Here is a 7,714-nt window from a genome sequence, read left to right as displayed (position 1 = left end):
CCTATAATATAAGACTTCGGAGTTTCATATCATTTACATTCAACGTTTTTTATCGGATATATTTTTTTTACTATCAATGTTAAAAAAAAATATCCAATAAAAAACGTTGAATGTAAATGATATGAAACTCCGAAGTCTTATATTATAGGACTAGCACCAAAGGGAAAGCATGCAAGTATGTGTTAAAAGCATATGTTTTTGTGGTCACCAGTTGGATTTGAACCAACATCAACAAAGAGGTGTACTGTAATTGTACTATGGAGACTTGAATTTACAATGACATGTTAGAACAGAAGGCATTTAAAGCAAATGTATTGATTAAAAGCTGTAAGCAAGCAAACATTAAAATAAGCATTTAAGCTACAACAATCACCAAACAGAAAGCATGCAAGGATGTGTTAAAAACATATGTATTTGTGGTCACCAGTTGGATTTGAACCAACATCACCCAAGAGGTGTACTGCATTTGTACTATGGAGACTTGAATTTACAATGACATGTTAGAACAGAAGGCATTTAAAGCAAATGTATTGATTAAAAACTGTAAGCAAGCAAGTATTAAAATAAGCATTTAAGCTACAACCATCAACAAATGGAGAGCATGCAAGTATTTGTTAAAAGCATTTGTAGTTTGTCACCAGTAGGATTTTAACACATTTCTGTGTATGTTATCTCCCAAGGCAAAATCTGAAATAAACATGTTAAAAAAAATTGATTTCAGATAAATGCTATTTGTGGATAACTTTAATAAGTACAATGTTTTGTTTTAATATAGGGGGGAACAAAAAATTAAACAGACATCAATTGAAAATAGATGGAGAATGGGTCCATGGGACACAGATGATGCCCCCGCTTGCATATAACGTTATAAAAGGACATAGCTCAAGAACAGTAAAAGTGCACAACCCAAATTCAAACTTTTGTGTTTTGTGTAGTAAGCATTGTGTATAAGTTTCATTACATTTGGTTAAGGCAAACTTGAGTTAGAGAACGGAAACTTATTTCGGGAGGTACTTACATATGGACGAACGTATAGTAGACAGACAAGGGTAACACTAAATGCAGACCTGCCAACTATCCTGATTTTGGGGGTATCATCCCGATTTTCATGCCTCAACCGAATCCCGATATCGGGATCGTAAAACAAGTCAAAATCCCGATTTTCACAAAATATACCCGAAAAAATTATTGGTTACCCATTTTTGAAGTTTTTCTGATCAATTTCTATAAATCTATAATTTTACCTGGTGACATATTTATGACAAGTTTACGACCCTACGCTAATCAATGTGTATAAAAGCCTTAACAGGATTCTACATGTACACACGTGTCTCAGTCATTACAACTGAAAGGACGTGCTAGGTCAGCTCCACTTTACCCGCTATCTACGATGTTGGTTTACTGATAGATGGATCAACGACACACTACTCTCGATGACAGAAACCAGAGGCGGATTAAGGGGGGGCCCAGGGGGCCCTGGCCCCCCCCTTTTGTGGGAAAAATTTGGTTGATTATATAGGGAATCACTGAGGCATGACTGGAGCGAGCCCCCTCTTAGTCAGTCAGTGGGCCCCCACTTGTGAAAATTTCTGGATCCACCACTGGAAACCAATCCAACGCTGTACAGTACGTTGTATAAACTTGAAGTAATGCGTAAATACCCGTGTTAGCATATGGTCCGTAACACCCATTATGGGGGACATATTATGCCGACTGAAGTCCCAGGGTCTGTATCGTAGATGTTGGATAATGGACCGCCATTTCACTGTCTTACGACTTTGGTCCTGATAAAGCTTCCTGTCATTGTCATTACTATGTCCTAGACTCATCGACCAGTACTTCATCATCGTGGTTAGCGGGCTGCACAGCTGACCAACCTGTCCCTGAAAGTAGCCGTTGTGAAGGAAGTAGACTGCAAACCAACCAAACAACAACAGTAAAAAACCAAAATGGCCGGCTTGTTCCAACTTGACAACAAAAACATTTAAATGCTCACCAAACGCCTTTGGGCACCGAGCCGACTGTGCGAAGGCTTACCAGCCAGTCAAGGTCGTTAAACACCACCAGTTAGTTACACGTACCAATACAGATACAACGGGCACAACAGGTGTCATAATCTGTTGTTACATGTAATCTGCTTATCTGATTGGTCATAACAATCCTCAAAATTAATTCATTAGTAAACAGAATCGGTCAGTCGGTATTTCAATTCTAATCAATTTATCATACGATCACAATTTGCAACGTTTACCGTAGTTTCATGACATTAAGTCAAAATCATAATTAACTGAAAGACGAAAACTGTAATGAACTCATTTGAAAACAGCGTTTATCTTGAAATCTGCGGGGGTCTTCACTTTGTATCCTCTATTTTTAAAGGCCATTTTTCTCTTTTGCCAATTAGTAAGTACAAGAATCATGCAAACAAAAAAAATCAAGGCTTATTAGCTCATCATCAGTATACCAAAAGAAAAAAGAAGAAATATGAGACTATTTAAAGAGTAAAAAACAGTGCACACAGAAATGCCACAAAAATTGTAACCCTTAAAAATCTGGATGGCACTAAATACCCCATGGAGATTTTCAAAAGTTGGCAGGTCTGTTAATGCCTTCTCGAATGTGGCGGAGGGCATAAAAATTCAAATCTCGACTGTCAATAACAAAAATAGCTTAATTTAAGCCTTTAAAAATGAATGAAGTTACATTTAAATTGACAAACCTTAAATGTTTTTTAGATCTCTTTCAGATATTTTTTTTGAGTGATCAAAGATTGTTCATGATACTGCATCTGTTCTCAAGTAAAATTGTATTGATATCTTAAATGCATATGGTATATTGTTACATTCTATAATAAATGGGGAATGTGTCCATGGGACACAGGTGAGGCCCTCTTTGTGGTACAATGTAATAACAATTGTGTATAAGTTTCATAACATTTGGTTGAGGCAAACTTAAGTTGGAGAACGAATACGAAAAAATTCAGCAATTTTTCCATTTGTAAAGGGGAATAACTCTAGAACAATAAGAGTGACACCTCAAAAAAACAATCTTGATCTGTATTTTGTAGTAATAAGCATTGTGCATAAGTTTCATAACATTTGGTTAAGGCCAACTTAAGTTAGAGAACGGAAACGAGGGGCATAACTCTAGAACAATAAAAGTGACACCCCAAAAACAAATTTGATCTGTATTTTGTAGTAATAAGCATTGTGTATAAGTTTCATAACATTTGGTTAAGGCTAACTTAGGTTAGAGAACGGAAACGATAAAATTCAGCAATTTTTCCATTTGTAAAGGGGCATAACTCTAGAACAATAAAAGTGACATCCCCAAAATTCATACTTGATCTGTATTTTGTAGTAGTTAGCATTATGTATAAGTTTCATAGCATTTGGTTGAGGCAAACTTAAGCTAGAGAACGGAAACGAAAAATTCAGCAATTTTTCCATTTTTAAAGGGGCATAACTCTAGAACGGTTAACGTGACGCCACCAATATTCAAATTCGATCTGTAAATTGTGGTAATAAGCATTGTGTATAAGTTTCATAGCATTTGTTAGAGGCAGACTTAGGTTAGAGAACGGAAACAAAAAATTCAGCAATTTTCCCATTTGTAAAGGGGTATAACTCTAGAACGGTGACACCACCAAAATTCAAACTTGATCTGTATTTTGTGGTAATAAGCATTGTGTATAAGTTTCATAGCATTTGGTTGAGGCAAACTTAAGCTAGAGAACGGAAACGAAAAATTCAGCAAAAATTCAGCAATTTTTGCATTTGTAAAGGGGCATAACTCTAGAACGGTTAACGTGACATCACCAAAATTCAAACTTGATCTGTATTTTGTGTTACAGCCTATTCCAACGAGTGTGTAGCTAAAGGTAGAATCTTTGGTTAGCTTCCTTGCTAGCTCAACCATGAAATGATTATTACCTTAAGATTGGGAGGAGCAAAGCACCATTTTATCATCCAATGAAAACATTTATATCAATGGCCTGTTTATTATTTATAATATATGTATGTTTCATACAAAGGTTTACCTAGACTACTTTGCAAATAAAATTTCATTTCTTAGTCTTTGATTGAATTAAAAAACCTTTTTATTACAATAAATTAGAAGCTGAGTAACGTTTTTTTTTTTTTTAAATATTTACGCCGTGAATAGGCAGTTTAGTTAATTAGTGTCTTTAGGTGCACGCAAAAAACATTGTTATGGTCTTGGTGTCTTTTCTTCATATATATGCATAGTTTTTAGAACTAAAATGTTTTATATTCACACAGAAAAGAAAAAAATATCATACTACTTAATATCATGCACGGTTGCATTTGTGGACCTTCTATTTAGTTAAAAATGCAACGAAAAAAAAACAGCAAACAACTGCAGTCTGGAATTGAAAATATTGCAGAGTTTATGAGCATCCACTTGATCCATTAACATTACCTTACTTATTAGTTTTAGATAAATAATGCAGCCATGAAGAACAATTTGTATGTCTCTACTTCAGTTTTAATCTGACCTGTTTTTCTCATGAATTTTATGTATGACTTTATATATGGATTCTATATCAATATTACAAGTGGATTTAACAGCAAGCATTTCTCTACTTTAGCTTGTTAAAGTCTTCTTTTAAATCTCACACACATAGAGAAATAAATCTGAAAGATTTCATTTTTTTAAAAGAAATCAGAGAGGAAAACAATTTGTTTTTGTTATGATTTAAAAATTTACGTCTTAATGTTACCATGTGCATGTTTCAAAGCATTGCTAAATAAAGGGAATAAATATACACGGTCTTGGATTTAAAATATTTTTCTTAGCATAAAATTGTGTAAATGGACAGAATATCTTTGCCTTTTTCTATAATTTAGGGATTCATACTATCTGCGACATACTGACATACCATCTGTGACATACTGACATACTATCTGTGATATACTGATATACTATCTGTGACATACTGACATACTTTCTGTGAAATTCTGACATACTATCTGTGACATACTGACATACTATCTGTGACATACTGACATACTATCTGTGACATACTGACATATTATCTATGACATACTATCTGTGACATACCATTATTGTCTATAACACTCATCTTCACTGACTGTTGATCTGATTTCACTCCATGCACTTCTATCTTTACAAACGGATTGGTTATCTCCACTTTTTTAGAGTTGTTTTGCTTTGGAATCTGAAAAGCACTTATTACCTTCAATCAAAAACATATACATTTAAGAGTTTAGGGATTCTTTTGATTTACCTTATTCAAGCAACCACACTGGATTTTCATGTTTTACCCTATTCCTAGCAAACACTCTTTTTTCTTTAGCCTATGTATTGAAAACTGCAATTCAGTATTATCTATATTTACCGGTAACATGTTTTAAAAAAAAAAAACGAGTCAAATGGTTTTATGAAAATTCTGATATTGTTCATTGTTTTCATTCAATGAGTAATGATAACAAACTTGATTTTATATTTTCTTGTGAAGAATGTGAAATATTGATGATTATTCTGATGGCATAAGTGGGAAGTATAATGTTTGAAACAACCATTTAAAGTTGTGCATACCTTGTGGCTTTGTAGAATGTATAAATACATAGACACAGTGATTAAAGTGATGAAGTTAAATCAATTAAGGGCAATCACTCCTATAAAGAGTGAGTCTACTAACTATATTGGCAAAATTTGACTTGTTAGAAGATCATGTCTTGCTGATCATTTTTGCTTATTTAAGTGTCTACCTATCTATTATAATTTTTAAGATATAAGGCAATAACGCAAAAAAATGGTAAAAATTGTCATCAAAGAGCAATAATTCTAATAAGGAGTTGACTGATGATTTCAACCATTAAACTTATCAGTAGAACTTGTCTTGCTGATCATTTTTGCAGTTTAAAGTTTCTGTCTATCTATTATAGTTTTCAAGATAACAGGCAATTAAATGCTCCGCCTGGCGCAGCTTGATAAGACTGCAGAGGTCAAACCCTGAACAGTTGGGGCAACTATGGACACAACATTCAAGCTTGATAAAGCTCTGAATTTGGATTGTGATTAAATATTTGACACAGCATAGGTTTCTGACACAGAATGAATGTGGTTTAAGAACTTAAAAATTTTTAATTTACCTATTCAAACCATATCATTATTATTTACTTTTATATATAAATCAGAAATAACCAACTTAAAATGGAAAATTTTAAAGAAAAAAAAAAGGAAAAAAAAATCCTCCCCCCCAAATTTTTTGAACCCTGTTATGATTCATCATCCCCACACTCACTCCCAGCCTTCCCTTTGTGGTATGGTACCTTCCAGTACAATTTCAGAGAGATCCATACACTTGAACACAAGTTATCGTCTGGAAACTAGAAAAATGCTTGTTTTTTGGCCCCTTTTTGGCCCAAAATTCCTAAATGTTTAGGGCAATTACCCCCAAACTCAAACCCAGCTTTCCCCTTATGATATGGAACCTTGTAGTACAATTTCATAAAGATCCATACACTTACACACAAGTTATTGTCCTGAAACTAGAAAAATGCTTGTTTTTTGCCCCTTTTTTGCTCCTAATTCCTAAAATTTTGAGCCAATTACCCCCAAAATCAATCCCAGCCTTCCCTTTGTGGTATGGTACCTTGCAGTACAATTTCAGAGAGATCCATACACTTGAGCACAAGTTATTGTCTTGAAACTAGAAAAATGCTTATTTTTGGCCCCTTTTTCCCTTAACATTTCGGGCAATTACCCCCAAACTCAATTCCAGCTTTCCCTTTGTAATATGGAACCTTGTAGTACATTTTCAGAAAGATCCATACACTTACACACAAGTTATTGTCATGAAACTAGAAAATGCTTGTTTTTTGCCCCTTTTTTGGCCCCTAATTCCTAAAATTTTGAGGCAATTACCCCCAAAAATCAATCCCAGCATTCCCTTTGTGATATGGAACCTTGTGGTACAATGTCAAAGAGATCCATACACTAACACACAAGTTATTGTCTGGAAGTTACAAAAATGCTTATGTTTGGCCCCTTTTTGGCCCCTAATTCCTTAACTGTTGGTACCATAACCCCCAAAATCAATCCAAACCTTTCTTTTGTGGTATTGAACCTTATGGTAAAATTTCATAGAGATCCATTCCCTTAAACTAAAGTAATTGTGCGAAAACCAATGTGTCTTCGGACGACGACGACGCCAACGTCATACCAATATACGACCTCAAAAAATTTTTGCGGTCGTAAAAATGAAACAAAAATGGTAAAATTTGTCATTTAAGGGCAATAACTCCTCTAAGAGGTCGTCTGACAGTTTTGACGTAAATTGACAATTGGTAGAGCTCAACATTCTGAACATTTCTGCCCAGTCAGATTTTCTCTATTTATAATGGTTTTCAAAATAATAGACAAAACTTGCATTTTACCCCTATGTTCTATTTTAAACCATATTGGCCATCTTGGTTGGCAGGCAGGGTCATTGGACACATTTTTTTAAACTAGATACCCCAATAATGATTGTGGCCAAATTAGGTTAACTTTGGCCCAGTAGTTTCAGACTGGATGGTTTTTGTAAAAGTTAACAGACGATGACGGAGCCAAGTGATGAGAAAAGGCTTTTTGGCCAGGTGAGCTAAACACTGCTTCATCAGTATGATTTGGAACAAGCTTTTTAAGGCTTGTACATTAAAACACTTCTTGGATAAGGGTGTACACT

The sequence above is a fragment of the Mytilus californianus genome, unplaced genomic scaffold (assembly GCF_021869535.1).
Source record: "Mytilus californianus isolate M0D057914Y unplaced genomic scaffold, xbMytCali1.0.p SCAF_3, whole genome shotgun sequence".
NCBI classification, from domain to species: domain Eukaryota; kingdom Metazoa; phylum Mollusca; class Bivalvia; order Mytilida; family Mytilidae; genus Mytilus; species Mytilus californianus.
This window is presented reverse-complemented; position numbering follows the sequence as displayed.